Source organism: Pinus tabuliformis, chromosome 2_1, assembly GCF_031772625.1.
Source record: "Pinus tabuliformis cultivar Carrire ecotype Pingquan chromosome 2_1, CPIR1, whole genome shotgun sequence".
Lineage (NCBI taxonomy): Eukaryota > Viridiplantae > Streptophyta > Pinopsida > Pinales > Pinaceae > Pinus > Pinus tabuliformis.
Genome location: NC_142299.1, coordinates 532648306 through 532665323, shown reverse-complemented (window position 1 = coordinate 532665323; position 17018 = coordinate 532648306). Strand labels below are relative to the sequence as shown.

Sequence of the window (17018 nt, the reverse complement as noted above, 5' to 3'; positions counted from 1 at the left end):
CATATCAGCCATCAAAATCCACATAAGTAATAGTACATTTCCACATGAAAATCAAGGGAATGAATTTCTCATTAATGAAGCAATAAACCAACCGAAGATGGGACTACCACGTTCCATCCGACCATAGATTGGTTGAGCCAAGTATCTCTTCATCCAATCACCCCCGTGCCATATTCTAAGCATGAATGTGGGACTCATAGAACACATCAAAAACACCGATCAACATGGATTCCACCGGAGTTCTCCGCCTACACCGTGAGGTATTTGAGTGCCTCCTAGTCTCTCAGGATTTACTATGCATCCATAGTCTGATCTAGGGATCATTAGGCCCTACACCAAGACATACTCTCTAGGATTTACCGTGCATCCCATCTCGGGATCACTAGGGCTAATGAAGAGAAAACACACCTCTTGGCTTTATCGTATATCTCGCCATTCACCGACAAGGATTCCTAGGCCCACCAAGGCACACAATATGGATTTACCACAACCCACATTCCGATTCAGGGGTTACTAGGCCAGTGGCTTCGTTATCCTCAGTCTGGTTTAGGGAACACTCAGGCCATGTGTTTGTCAATTCAGAGATCTACCCCACTCATCTTCAAATCCAATCTAGCCATCTCACATAAACCATATGAGGGAACCCATCTCATCAAAGCTATCAGGAAATGACAAGGTTAGGTTGAAAATACTGTTGCACCTGGAAAAACCCATGCCATGGTAGAAAAGAGCGACATGCAATCCCATGCATGCCAAATCTAGCAAGGAAAATACACATGCAACTCGTTACCTGCAATGAAGCTTGTCGTAGCTGCTTGATCCTTCCTTTCCCTGCTTGATCTTTGCTTCCTCTTGCCTTCTATGCCTTTCTTGCTTCGATGCCAAAGTGCTCCAAGAAAAACTCTAATTGTCCAAGAGTATGAGAGAGAGAGAGAGAGTAATGAGAGAGCTCCAACATTGAACCAACAAAGCCATGAATTGGTCCACAGAAGCCCTTTTATGAGTGAGGCTTCTATTTTCTTCATTTTCTATTATTTTCCTTCATTTTTCTCCTCACATGCAACCTGCGACCTTTCACCTCCTTTTCTCCTAATTTCCATTATTTTCATAAATAATTATGCCAAAAATTCCATTTTTCCTTTCCAAAGCCTTAGCCATTGGCTTTTCCAATTTCCTTAGCCATAAACAACCAAATGAACACACCCTAGGATGTCTGGCCCAACATTCAACTTGGAATACATGTCCCATCAACCATGGTTATTATTTTTAACTTTTATTACATGGAATTTTCACCAAGGCTATTACAATCATCGAGGGTATATGGAAGGTGGTGCACCTCTATTATGGCATGCGACTTGGTTATTGTGGCAATTTGTTGGATGATGCTTGAGCTCAGATAGCAGTGTGAACCTCTGTGTTTGACATCTTGCCTTGGACTGGGGGTGCTTCCGCCGCCGGTGCCCCCTCCCAACGTCATGGTAATTGAATTGGTTGCTTTCTTTTATTGCGTGTGGCCTCAAGCTTCTCTGAGAGGGATAAGGGTTTGGTGCATAGTAACTGGATCAAACTTGCGAGATTTGTTGTGGGTGGCCGGGTATTCAAGCTTTTAGCTCTCATCTATATCTCACGGTAGTAGGTTTCCTCTTCTGAATGACTCTCCCATGGGGTTCTGCATTTGTAAAGGTCTCCCGTGGTGGTGGGGTGTCTTCTCTCAGGGATTATGAGCAGTGTTTTGTTTGCGAGGGGTTGGAATCTGTGAGTTGGTGATTAAATGTTTCACCATCGGACTGGGTCTTGGTGTCTAGCAGCTTCCCTGGCTGGACTGGTTAATGCTTTTATGGCGTGGTTGGGGATTTTCCCTGTAGTCATAATTCAGGTGTGGGTTAGTATTTTCTTTCTCATTTTGCCTTTTCCTGGTGCCATTGGCCTTGCTACGATGCATTCATAGTTGGGCAATGCTCGTTCCCTCCCCCCGATTAAGCGAATTTCTGCCAGTCTGGGTGGTCGAGGATCTCACTTGTAAGTGGAAATGGATAAGAGGTATCTCCATGCTCTGGGGGGGTGGTCACATTGTTTGCAAAGGAGGTCGGGCGACTTTCGGGGCTCGTGGTGGTCATGGTGGTTCATCGGTTGGTCGTGGGGGGACATCTCACGGATTTCGATGAGGGGTGGGGGAACACGGAAAAGGGGCGTAGGCAACAAAGGGAAAGTGAGACGACCCAAGTGTGGAGTAACGACGAAATGTCATTGCTGTTTGGATAACTGTCGAGATTTGATCCCGTCTATACTGGACCCGCTGGAAACCTTTGAGAGGGTGCATCATGAAGAACGTGTAGCACTCACTGTTACATTGAACAAGATGCATTACTTCCAATGTCATGTTCAGGAATGAGTCGTGGTGGTATGGTGCAGTAAGAATTTCCTAACAGAGAAAGTGGAGAAGTTGGAGTCATGGATGGTGCACTTCGAAGAGCATGTATAGTGCCCCTTCCACCCTCCTCCTCCTCCAGGGATTGCTCTGAACAATCTTGCTTCTATTACTTCATATGATTGAGCATGGTTATAGGAGTTTTTCTTGTTTTATATGTTTTTTGGTGATTTTGATCTCTAGCTGTTCTTTTGTTTCTTTGTCATATGCTGATCGCAGTAGTCAACAAACCTGGTCGGGGTGAGACTACCTGCATTTTGAAACCGATGTACCTCTTTTTTAATGAACGAATAGAATTTTGACTTAATTTTTTTTATATAGCTTTTAATATTATATTAATTTAAAATTATATTAAAGTATGTTTAATTTAGATGCATGTTTAATATATATAAATTTAAAATTATTATTATTATTTAAAATTATCAATTGCTTTTTGCATGAGAGTCAGTATTAAGCAACTTTATATTACACTTATTTTAATAGTTAATGTGAAGAAATTTTTGTTATAAATAACTATAACACAATCTAGAAGATAAATGATATTAGATGTGTATAGCTTTATAAGGAGCTATTTGGCCATGTTATTTTGATCTCTTAGATCTTGCAATTTGAAAAGGTAGATAAATGATATTACACTTGTACATACTTATAGTGGGCTATTTGGCCAAATTATTTTGATATCTTTTAGATTTTGCAATTTGGAAAGCTATGGATACGTATCATGTTTAGTGGATGTTTGAATAGTGGGTGAAAAATAAAATTATTTGGTTATTTTTTAGTTTTTGTATTATGGAATTTTTTTGTAATATGAAAAAATCTTTGAGATAAAATTATTTGGATGTTTCTTAGTTTTGACAATATTGCAAATTATTTTATATACAACATTATGGGTATTAAATTTATTGGCATTCAATTATTTTATATTTGATTTGTTGGTAATTTATTTTTTATAAATTGGAAAATTAGTCAATTAAATATTATATATTTTGTTTAGAATATAAAAATTTAAAATATTGATATTGTATAAATTTTAGAAAATTATTGAAAATCTTGTAGATTATAAGGTGAGATTTTTATATAATGTAATCTAATTCAACATTATAATTATGCATTTGGAAATTGAATCCATTGTTTAGAATCAAGACATAATCCAAAATTAAAATAAGGCATGTAGGAGAGGCTAAGCTACTTCAACCACCTAATATGAAACATTTAGTAAAAACTCTAAAATATGGCTATGTCGTTCATAGGTAGCATAAGGAATTTAGACATTTTTGGTGGTGTGAAGTATTAGAATGACATCTTAAAGCAAGAGTTAACACGCAAAACAAATTTTGAGAAGTTAAAAAGAACTCAATGGTTCCAACTACCTACTTGAACTGAGTATTGCGGCGCAACACATGTTACACACTTTTTTAACTTTCACATACAACCACCAATTTATATTAAAACAGCCTTTATGGTTTAAAGTAATATTTTTTTGACATGGTTAGACTTACTATGTACCCATTTTGCCTCCACAATTATTAGAATTTAAGTTGAATTTCCAAATGCTCTTTTTAATGAGATTCTTGTTGTGTAATACATTTACAAAATTATAAGTTATTTTTAATTAGATTTTAGTTGTGTAATACATATACAAAATTATAAGTTATTGATAATTGATTCAAGTTATTTTTAATTAGATTCTAGTTATGTAATAAATATACACAATTATAAGTTATTGATGATTGATTCTATTTTATTATAAGTTTATGTTGATGTAATATTTCCCTTTTCATAATAACATAAGACACTGACACTTGTTTTTAAGCATATTTATATAATAAATATTTTACAATCAATTGTTTCTCTTTGATTAATAGCTATATACCCCCTTACATATCACAACCATATGACTACCCCACTTTTAAATTGTCTTTCCCTTAATTAATATGCATATGCCCCTATAAATATCACAACCATATACCTATATACACCTTTAAATCAACTGTCTTTCCCTTATTAATTGTCATATGCCCTGTACATATCAAAATCATATATGTTTCCCCATTTTTAAAGGATGGAAACATAATTTAGTTTTCTCAAATTCATATTATAAAATTTCCATATTCAAAATGCATCTTTTGCAATGTACTCATTTTGTCTTCTACAATGATTAGAATTCAATCACTAGATTCTAGATGTCTTCTAAATTTCCATATTAAGTTGCTAATAATGTTAATATTTGTCTTTTTGTTTCTATGTAATTATTAGAATTCAACCATTACCTTTGTTCTTTGATACATGGTAAATTTAAAAAACTATAAATTGCTAGCAACTCTAATATTTATCCTTTATTTCTATTCCAAATGTATGTAAATATAATCTTTTTCTTTAACAACATAGGACACTATCCATATTTAATTTTCAAGCATATTAATAAAATAAATACCTTACAATCAATTGCTTTTCCCTGAGTTAGTTGTAATAGTTCCTCTTATCTCAGAAGCATATGCATAACCAATTGCAAAGAATAAGAACATGTTTAGTTTTTCAAATTGATCACCTTTATAAACTATAAAATTACAAAAATATAAATAAATATTTTCAATTTTAATCATTTAAATAATTTTATAAAAATATACCTTTCAACGCATTGTTAACCATTATCAAACCAAACAATACAATACGTTGGAAAAGCTCATAACGAAAGAATCACTTTGAATGTGTGATTATTTTTCAGTTATGCAATATCCAGACCCGGTAATTATCCAAACAAATATTTTATGAATATGCGTCTTTTCCAATACTTTTATGATATAGATTTAAATATATAATTTATTAAAATATTAAATTTGTTTCCAAATATATGCAATATATTTTATTTTAGGTTAGATTAGAAGTGGATATATATTATTTATTTACTATATATTTTTTTGGGTTTATTTAATAATATATATATGATTTTCTATTTTATAATATAATTATTATTAAATTTAATGTTTATTATATATTTTAATTTATGCATGTAAATAAGATTTAGAAATTCAGTATTCATAATTTCTAATTATTATTATTTTTTATTTTTTTATAAAATTTTAAATAATATAATAAAAACATTTACTTTTATCATAATTATTAAAATACATTATTTTGTGTATATGTACGTAGGATTTAGAAATTCGCTACCCAGTATATTATTATTAATTTTTTCTCTTAATAATTATTTTATATTTTATATTTTAAAATTTATATAAATAATTTTTTAATTTTAATATATATTATTAAAAAAATTATTTTAATTAAAAAAATTATTTTTTTTCTCCAAATCATAAACCTTTAATACTTCAAAAGAATATTAAAGAAATATGAACATGGAAATAATTAGGGAATTGAAGCAACTTAAATTTTAAAATTAAATTAAATTAATTATAAAAAAATTAAAAATAAAATGTGGAACAAAAGTTAGGAAATATCCCTATTTGCTCTTGTGCTTTTTATGAAGAGAAAAGAAAAGTCATCATACTTCTTATTTGTTCTTGTGATATGAGATTTGGAATTAATATATAAAATCGAAATGAAAATAATATGATTATATGAATGAAATAGAAAACTTCATCAAATCAATAAACAAACTTACTACTTGTTTCCATTTATATTGGTTTATTATATGTAATTCTTTACAATGAATTTTTCCTTGTGAATTATCATTAATCCTTAAGAAACTTTGATGTATTTGAATTTTATTGTTTATATCTCAGATATTATTTAAATAAATAAATAATTCATGTGTAGTAACTATTTTTTATTTGTTCCCCGGATGCGGGTGTCTAAGGCTGCTTTCATTGGGATGGGACTGGAGTGGGCTGAGCAAAGCCGCCACCTGCCAACCCTGTACAGCGGAGCCAGATCCATGTGGAGGGAGGATCACAAGCAGGTGGGTTTAACTTGGTTTAAGGGAATGTCTGCTGGTGACATTAATACTCTGTTCACCTCCGCACGCGTTGCCTTGTTTCGGCTCTCGGCTCCCATGAATGACACAGTTATGGTGGGAGGGTCTCGAGGCAGGGAAGGTGCATATTAACCAGACTCCACCATGGGTTTATTTTGCTGCTCCTTGTGTTGTGTTGGTTGGGCTCTGGCTCAGCTAGCTCGAAGCCTTCATCTACTTCTCCGACTCCCGCTGCTGCTTTGCACTCCTGTCCGATAGCTTGTGTGTTTGGTCTGAGACATATCTCTCCGGTGGTTTGTTCTGTAATCCATAAAGGCGTTGTCTCTGCTGTCATGCCTCGACTCCGCCAAAGAATTCTCAGCCGCAGAGGCACCTCTCGGGGCGCTCCTTCTCGCCCTTCTTCCGGTGATGCTACTTCGAGTCAGCACCCTCGCTCTTGTAGTGGAAGAGGGAGCATTTTGAGGCCCATCAATTTCTTGAACCCAGCTCCCCAGGTTCCTTGTCTTCGCCCTCCTTCGGCTCTGCAATCTTTACATTCAACTGCTCCCTGAACTGTCTTCGGATCATTGCCCATGTATCTGTGCTCTTTCTCAAGGAAGCCCAAGAAGAGGGTGAATCCAGTGTTCTTCGGGAGGACCAGGGAACAGTTCCGATGCCAATTGCAGGTTCCTCGCGAGACATGGAAACGCTGGCCAGCAACGTCAATGACACAATGATGGAGCCTGCGCCCCCGGTTTCGACTGCGAATGAGGAGGCCCAAGCCCAGGACCTGGCTGACGGTGGATGGTGCAGGATCGTGGAGGAGACTCCTGAAGTTTAAACCAAGCTTTGCAGCTTCTTTTCAGGTTATGCGGCCCAATAGCGAGGGCTTTTTGTCAATACTGTCAATCTTTTTTATCTGCTGTTGTGTCGAGGTCAATCATGTTTGTTTTTTTGTAAATCTGGTAAGCTCAGGAAGGCTAAATTGTGTTCCTCTGGATCCCCTGCGCGGGACTGCAAAACATGGTCTTGTCCAACATCTATGCTCTAAACACTTTCTGTTTCATGCTGCCTTCCCTTCTGGACAGCTGGTTCTTTTTGCTCGTCATGTTGTAATTTTACACTTTTAATGTGAATAATAGAAATAGTCTTATTTAGAAAAAAAAAAAATATATATTTTTTATTTGTTACCTTTTGTTTTTTCCAAATCAAACTATGATCTTATTTATCAAATAAAAATACATTTCTTAAACATACTAAAGTAGAAGGTTTAATTTGACTAGCCAATTCTATATTATCAAAATAGATTGAATTATCTTTCTCACAAATTTGTAGAGATATGTTCTACAATCTAACCAAATAAAAAGTAGTAAAATTATATAGTTTATTAATCAAATAGTAAATTAAATTAACTTATATTTCACATCTTCAACATTTGCAATGATTAATTTTCTTTAAGAGCTTTCTATATATTGATGGTTGAAAGCACTTCTAACAAGCACCTTAGGAGAGAGATCTACAAAGTCAACTAGATAAACAAGAAGGTCTTATGTATCAAAAATATCAAGAAAGGTGTCCTTAGCCTCTTTTTCCTAATCTTTTGGGAGCCAAAGTATGTTTAACAATGTTCAAGTAAAGTTGTTCTTTTTTCCTGACAACGCCATCAAGTTTAGAGTTAGCTTGCTCCCTCCGTTCCTTTGTCTACTAAGTTTCCATGGTAAGTTTGAATTGCATTTCCCTAAGGACCACTAAGTAACCTTCAATACTTTATGTGAATTTCTTAAAGAGAAAATGTGAAAAATATAAAAGAATGGATAAATTAATGTCTCTAACCCATTAAAATGGAAGAAACTTCCATATGGGCCATAATCAATGGCTTCACTTGATTAGAAATAGATAGTTGCAAACAAGAGCTAGATAAATAGTCCACAAGACAGAACTATATTTGATCGAAGAGATAAAGAAATCATAAGATGAAGTTGAAGTTGATCCAAAAAAGTAGATAAGCAATGGAGAAGATAAAAAAAAAATTCCTCAGTTTATTAATGAATCCAAGAGGCCTTATAGACTTACAAATTCTCCAATTCAAAAACCCTAATCTAGGTATGTATGTCACTAAAAGTTACAAAATAATATAAAATGGATATGCACAAACTCCAGGATAGAAAGAGATGCCTTTATATGTAACTCACATGATTAAATGATAGAATAATGTAGGTGCCCCTAGAAGGATGGGACCCCAAGGGGGTGGCACATCTCAAACATTGGATTGCCTAGTTGAGTTGGTTGGTTGAAGGTTGGGCCCTTAAGAGGGTAGCACCCCTTAAACATTGTGTTGCATAGTTGATTTGGTTAGTTAGCTTCATCTTGAATTGAACCATACCCCTTAATATCTAGGCTTATTGGATGGTTGAATAACTTCTTGGGTTGGATATGTTGACTAATCCCTCTTTGGGCACTGTGTTGGTGGGGATGTCTTTCTTCCTCATAATTCCTCTTAGTTTAAGTGGAAATCATCCTCACTTTCTCTTCATTTTGAAATGGTGTTAGGCAAATGGGATGAAAGGTGCAATGTATGAGGAAACTCACCTTTCAATGTATGAGGAAACTATTGTTGTGTTGAGTGATTATGATGTTAAGGAATGAATTTCTAGTCCGAAAAATGATGTACTTAGGCTATGAATGCTCCAATGAGATGAAAAATCCTTGGGTATTAAATAAAAAAATGCAAAGAAGAGAATTTGTGTCAATGAGATTAAAAAATACAGTGTATGTAGGCTATTTGATCAATGTGAGAGTTTTATTTCTACTTAATCTAAAAGCAATGAGCTTGATCAAAGGCTTGGAGGAGTAAGATTATCTTTGAAATGTGCAAGCGAAGGTGGGGATGAAGGGAGCTCTTCTTTGGCTCAATGGTCTTATAATAATGAGAGTCTCCAACAATCACCACATCACACTACCATATATTCTTTAAGAAAGTGATTCCTAGATACATTGCTAGGGCTTCGACCTCATTATTAGATATATGGCCTAATCCCCAAGTGAATTTTATTTTCTAATTTCCTTGAGGTCCTTGAATGATCCCTCTACACTCATTATCCCCCTGCATGCTTCAACAATCTCATAATGTTAAGCTACATCACATATTTGATTAGATGCAAAGTTGGTTATGTGTTTGCATTTGATTTTATTAAGAGCCCAGATTTAGATATGGACAAGATAATACATCCACTCCATCCAAGATCCTGGCATCCATGCTATTGTAAAGTAATATTGCTGTAGTCAAGCCTTCTTTTTAACTACAATCATATAAGAATTTCAGAACAAATATTATGCATGAGTACAATTTTATCATGATCTAAGATTCTTGAAAGGTGGAAAAATATCCTTAGGGATTTCATCCAATTCCAAATCGACCTAGATCATGATTTTTTTTTTTTTTTTTTAATCATATACCTAAGCTAATGTGAACTCTCACTTTCTATATCATTATATTTCAATAATTAAAAAAAGTTTGTTACAAGATTAAACGACTTATCCATATCCATCAATACATAGAAGTTATACCATACCTTATCTTAACAAACATTATATGTTTAAATGTACACCTAGGCAATGTACAATACAAATTAACTAAAATTAACCATAAAAAAATATGACAACTAACATTTTGTTCAACTTTTAAAGAACAAAGAGAGTTGTATCACATCAACATTAATGATCTCTTCTTGTTTTTTTCCACTTTAAGGTTGTGATAAATTCGATTACATTGTATTCATATAACATCTAGAAAATTCTATTAACTTATAATAATAATGATAACAATAATAATTTATTTTTTAAAATCAAATAGATGTATGAAACTCTTTTCATTGTGAGACAAGGGAGGGGCCTTCACACAACAATTTCAAGTCTACTAAAATCTATAAAAGTGTAAATAAATATTTTCAATTTTGTAAAAATTTAAATAATTTAAAATAATTACACATTTTTCTCTAAATAAAGGCACAATGTAGCTAGTAGATGAAATTGTTTTTTTCAGATTGACTTATTTATTATTTAAAATACGTTTTTTAATCCATAAATAAATTCAGCACCATAAAAATCTCTAGAAACACTCCATTTCTATAAATTAAACAACTTAAACAAATTTTATAAAAAATTCTTCCAAATTTTTAATTAAAATTACTTATATATATATATATATATACTAAAAAAACACTATCTCTCGATTAAACTAATTTTTATTTATTTATTTTAGGAGAACAATCTATTCCATCTATATCTATATATTCTAAAAAAACACACACATATATATATATATAGATATATATATATATATATATACTCTAGAAAAACACTATCTCTCAATTCAACTAAATTTTATTTATTTATTTTAAGAGAGCAATCTATTTCATCTATATCTATATATTCTTAAAAAAACACTATCTCTCGATTAAACTAAATTTTATTTATTTTATGAGAGCAATCTAGAGCAATCTATTCCATCTCTCAGTTAAACTAAATGTCATCTATTTCATCTATTTGTTTTATCAAAGAAAATAATTCAATGAAAATCAAAATCTATCACCAACCTAGCAATAAACCACATAAAAAACAAAGCAATCCAGGAAGTTGGGAAAAGCTCATAACCAACGAGTTACTCTGAACGTGTCAATGCTCTTTCAGTTATGGAATATTCAGTCCCCATAATTATCCAGACAGATATTTATGCGTAGCTGGTATTTCTGGGTCAAACGCAACCTCAAGTATATATATACACGTCTGTTATTCACATCCTCAGGGTGCTCTGCCTGTTATCGACCTAAATATTTTTTCGGTTAACGAGAACAGACTCAGCGATTTCTGTGGTTACAGATAGACAGGTATGTTTTCTCCATGCTCCTATTTGTTTTTATAAGGTTGCTTTTCTTGATCTCTGTGTTTGGAACTCTGCACTGCAATGGTTCTGCTCAGAGTCTTATTTTTCGAGGATTCTGTTTATCAAAATAGTTTTACGAGATTTCTTTTCTACCAACAGAATTTGTTTCTGTGTAGAACTAGGGTTTTGGATTTCCTGGTTTGATTTAAGATTGCCTGGCAATTTTAATTTTTACACTTCAATTTATTGGGTAGCTTTCTGAATCTGGCGGCTCTGTTTTTTCAGTATCTCTGGAGCGAAAATGCTGTCAGTGTCGTCAGTAATCCCACAGGAAGCAAAGTCTTCTGTCTTTGCTGTCTGTTCGTCTTCCGAATTTAGGGAAAATCTCCATTTCTGTGTCTTCCTATAGCCCTGCAAGGGTTTCTGTTTATTAAATTCAAATTAGAAGAGGAACCGAATTTGGAGTTCTGGGGCTAGGGTTTTCTTTACAGGAGGTAGAGAAATGCCTAGTGTAGAATATGACACCTGTGATAAGGACAGGGAACCTTTTGTGGAACTGGATCCCACTGGTAGGTATGGTCGCTATGAAGATTTGCTGGGCCAAGAAGGTATACCGAGCTTTTGATCAGAAAGAAGGTATTGAGGTTGCTTGGAACAAGGTGCCTCTGCAAAACCTAGATGATGCTTCCATACAGAGGATCTATGCAGAAGTCCGTCTGTTGAAATCTCTGAGGAACAAGAACATAATTATGCTCTACAATGCATGGCTGGATAGAAAGACAAGTCATGTGAATTTCATTACCGAGGTCTGTACCTCAGGTACTCTGAGAGAGTACCGCCAGAAGCACCGTCATGTCTCCATGAAGGCTTTGAAGAATTGGGCACTTCAGATACTGGGAGGATTGCATTATCTTCATAATCATGACCCTTGTGTAATTCACAGAGATTTAAATTGCAGCAATATTTTTGTGAATGGCAATAGTGGCGTTCTGAAGATTGGGGATCTGGGTCTTGCCACTACACTGGGAAATGATCGTTGTGCACACACTGTCCTCGGTACTCTGGAATTCATGGCCCCAGAATTATATGAGGAGGATTATAATGAGCTTGTAGATATTTATTCTTTCGGCATGTGTTTGCTGGAGATGGTTACTTTAGAAATTCCTTATAGTGAATGCCGTAGCGTTGCTCAAATTTATAAGAAGGTGAGTTCTGATATAAGGCCTGCAGCATTGGAAAAGGTTACCAATCAAGAAATGAAACAGTTTATTGAAAAATGCCTGGCGGCAGCACCGGTGAGGCCTTCTGCTGCAGAACTTCTGATGGACCCATTTTTTAAAGGAGTACAAGCATGCACCTATTAGATGCCAAGTTGTTTTACTGAACAAGATAGATGGATTTCTGCCTATTTACTTTTGAGATCTGCCCACATTCTTTCCATAGTTAATGTGAGGAAAAGTTGTTATAAATAACAATAACACAATCTACAAGCTAAATGAAATTATGTCTATAGATTTATAATGGCTCATTTTGCCACATTATTTGATATCTCCTAGATTTAGCAATTCGGAAAGATAGATAAATGATTTTAGATGTGTATAGATTTATGGTAGGTTATTTGGCCAGATTTTTTTTTGCCTAATATAAAATTATTTGGATTTTATTTTTATTTTTATTTTTTGTGATATGGAAAAGTATTATATTTAGGGTGTTTAAGTATTAAATTTATTGGCATTCAATTATTTTAATTTTGATTGGTTGATAATTTAATTTATTATAAATTTGTCAATTAAAATATCATATATCATATGTTGTGTTTAGAATATAATTTTTAAATAACTGATATTGCATAAATTTTAGAAAATTATTGAAAATCTTGTAGAAGGAATAATCCAAACTTCAAATTAAACATGTAAGAGAGGCTATAAGCTATTTCAACCACCTAATATGAAACATTGAGTAGAAACTCTAAACTATGGCTATGTCTTTGTAGGTAGCAAAAGACTCTTAGAGATTTATGGTGGTGTAAAGTATTAGAATGAGTTAGCATGCAAAGCAAATTTTGAGAAGTGAAAAACATCTCAATGGTTCCAACTGCACACTTGAACTGAGTATTGCATTTAAAGTAATATTTTTGGGACATGGTAAGTTATTTTTAATTAGATTCTAGTTATTGATAATTGATTCTATTTTTATTACAAGTTTATGTTGATATAATATTTCCCTTTTCATAATAACATAAGAAAATGATACTTGCTTTCCAAGTATATTTATAAAAGAAATATTTTACAATCAATTTCTTTTATTTGATTAATTGCTATATGCCCCGTACATATCACAAACATATACCTAACCCCACCTTTAAATCATCTTTCCCTTCATTAATTATCATATGTCGCTATACATATCACAATCATATGCTTATATACACTTTTAAATCAATTGTTGTTCCCTAAATTAATTGTCATATGCCTTTGTACATATCACAACCATATACCTAGCCCCACTTTTAAAGAATGGAAACATGGTTCAATTTTCTCAAATTCATATTATAAAATTTCCATATTCAAAATGCATCTTTTGCAATGTGTTCATTTTGTCTTCCCAAATGATTAGAATTCAATCACACGATTCCAAATGTTTTTGTACTTTATTATATGGTAAATTTAAAAAATTATAAGTTGCTAATAATGCTAATATTTATCCTTTTGTTTCTATGCAATGATTTGAATTCAACCAAAAGCTCTGTTAGTTGTGATAGCCCCCCTTATATCACAAGCATATGCATAACCAATTGCAACATATAGGAACATGTTTAATTTTCAAATTGATAGCTTTTACATGATGATGATGATGATGGTTAATGTCTGCTGAGACCAAACATTGGTCTATCGAACCTAAAGAAACAATTTATTTATTTTGATTTAAGATTTTATTCCTATGCTCAAAAAGCTTGGAGAGAAGCCTCCCGAGCTCACTATAATTTTGACATTGTAAAAGGCTAGGAAGGTCAGTATCGTAACAAAGATTGTGAAACTGAGATCTAATGTGGTTGTATGCGGAGCACTCTAAGAGGAAGTGGTTTTCATCCTTGATGTTCCTATTCTCACATATATGGCAGATCCTTTCCATCCATGGCGTTTTAGGAACTGCCCAACGACCTGTTTCACTATGGAGCTCATGAGAATTCGTTCTAATCTTTGCTATATTAATTTTCTTCTTTGAGCTAGTTAAAATAGAGAGATACTTTTGATCTTCTAGGGTGGGGTTGATGACCTTCTTATAATAACTTAATTTTCTTTTAGCCGCTAAATCTTTCTCACACCACATTTTTTCTTTGAACTTAGAAGTAACAATATCTTTAATGTTATTTATGTTTTGCAATGCATCATTCTCGTTGATCTCCCAATAGTTTAACCAGGCCCTTGTGTCTTTATGCCACCCCTGATTAAGCCTTGGGTGGTTTTGGCTGGAATTTAAAGCTAGCTTAGGAAGTCTATGATCGTCTATGTTATTGAGTTTGTGCTTGTACAACAGAAACCTAATCATAGCTAGGCTCTCAATAGGGGAAAGACTTGCTTCTATAAGGAGAATAGGATAGGGTGTATTACTTTTAATTTTCAGGTTATAAGTTATAAAACACTTCTGGATTTGCTCAATCTTTCTCCATGATTCTCTGGGGATGCTGCACCCCAAACCTCACAGCCATATAAGATAACAGGAGTGACTAAAGTTTCAAAGATGAACTTCTTTTTATCCCACATTACGAGGTTTGCTATTTTACAATTATTTTCAAGACCAAAATAAGCTTTCCACCCCCCATTAATCCTTTTCTCAATGCTATGGTTCCAGTTGAGCTTGTGATGAATATCAATTCCTAGGTACTTGTAAGAATACACTTCCTCCAAGTTATTATTGTCATACATAAAATTAGCGTAAGTGTCCTTCTTGGATTTGATAATCATAAATTTTTTTTTTTTTCAGTGTTAACAGTCATACCCATGGTAGAGCAGAAATCCTTAAGAAGTCTGAGTTGCTTATCAAGATCATATGGGCACCTTGCGAAAAGAACAATATCGTCAGCATAGAGAAGAAGGATGACGACTATCCCAGCTAAGATCATGCCATCACATCCTGCTTCCTCTAAATAGCCTTCGAGTTTATCGATGTAAATGGAAAATAGGGTAGGGGAGAGGGGGCAACCTTGTTTAACTCCGATGTTACACTTAATATCTTTCGACCACCCCTCATTGCTCTTTAGTTTGGCAATTACATTCTCGTATAACCTTATAGCGGCAACGCTCAACTCGAGAGGAACCTTTAGCTCTTCTAATCTATTCCAAAGGTTGTATCTAGGAACCGTATCTATCTACATACATTGTTAAAACTTCAAATTAATCTCATAAGTTGCTCATATCCAAAAACATCTTTTGCATTTTTTTTAGTGAAATGGGCTCAAATTTGTATTTTGTGAATGTATTTTGAAATTAAAATATACATTTTTTGCCTCCATCTGTATGCAACCCATCTGGGGCTTAGGTATGATGTGGATGGATGTTTTAAATTGTATACATTGGTTAAAAAAATCACATATGCTTTCGTACCTAATATTTGTTCATTGAAATTTCTAGATGATTTCCAATTAGATTAATAATGTTAAACTTTTTCTCTACATGTACATTGTTAAAACTTCAAATTAATATCATAACCTAATCATCAAACAAAAATTATTTTATGATTTCCTTGAAGTACTTGAATAGTGGCACGTGGCCCAAACCATTGTGGCCGAACTCTTCTTTATACCAAGCACGCGAGAGAAAGTCAATTTAAAGCTCCTTTATTTTTCTCGTAGCAACTTTCAATAGCCACCTTATGACCGTGGCATATAACCTCAAACTCAGACCTTGGCACTTTTCTTTACGAGCACACCTTCAAACCTTTCGAGAAGGTTAAAGAATTACGTCATATGTATATGGCCCACTCTCTCTGTATTTTCGTTGGCCATTCTCTTTATGCCTTCCACGTGAGCCTAAATCTACGTCATCTTGCTTATGTTCTTCTTTCAACCCTTCTGCTTACAGGATCTTAATCATAATGGACCAACTTCGATTATGCTACAGTCCAGCATGATCACCACAATTCTACAGTGAATTCTAATTTCCTAAACAATGTCACTCTGATTAAATTGATTTGTTGGTTATGATCCAAAGGATTTTCGCCCCTATGTACTGTATTTAAATTGTGTTCTCGGTTGCTCTCCCTCCTGAGCTTTAAACAATGGCTCTGCAACCTCTGCGTACTATTGTGCACACACTCTAAGTGCAATCCATCCCAAGCTCAAGTGTAACACCTGTGACACATATACACTTAAGTATAAACTATAAGGCTCTTTTAAACATAATCAGCAAAGATTTCAACACATTCAATTCAAAACACTCAAACATAATGGTTTTTCTATTGACAAACACACATATTCTGTACAAAATTACATGAGACCTCTCATTGGCTTGATTTACAATATAATTGGCCCTCTTGGCCTTATGGCCATATTTGGCATTACTTTGCTAGCTCTCTTGACACTCCTCTCTCACTTACTTCTTCTACATCATCCCTTTCTTCTCATTTTACATAATTATAAGAAAGAGGATTCTGAACTGCAATTAGTTTAGAGCCACAAAATCCTCAACACACCTCTATTTTAGGATCCTCTAGATCCACCAGTCCTCAAAGAGATCTAGCTAAGTCAAAAATATCTCTAACTCACTCAACATTCTCGATATCTCTTCGTAAAAGTA

The 17018-nt window shown here is 33.8% G+C and overlaps 1 pseudogene; it reads left to right on the top strand.

The window, feature by feature from the left end:
• The first annotated feature begins 11725 nt into the window (after positions 1 to 11725).
• On the top strand, positions 11726 to 12587 carry LOC149201351 (putative serine/threonine-protein kinase WNK11 pseudogene; annotated as a pseudogene).
• The last annotated feature ends 4431 nt before the right edge of the window (positions 12588 to 17018 follow it).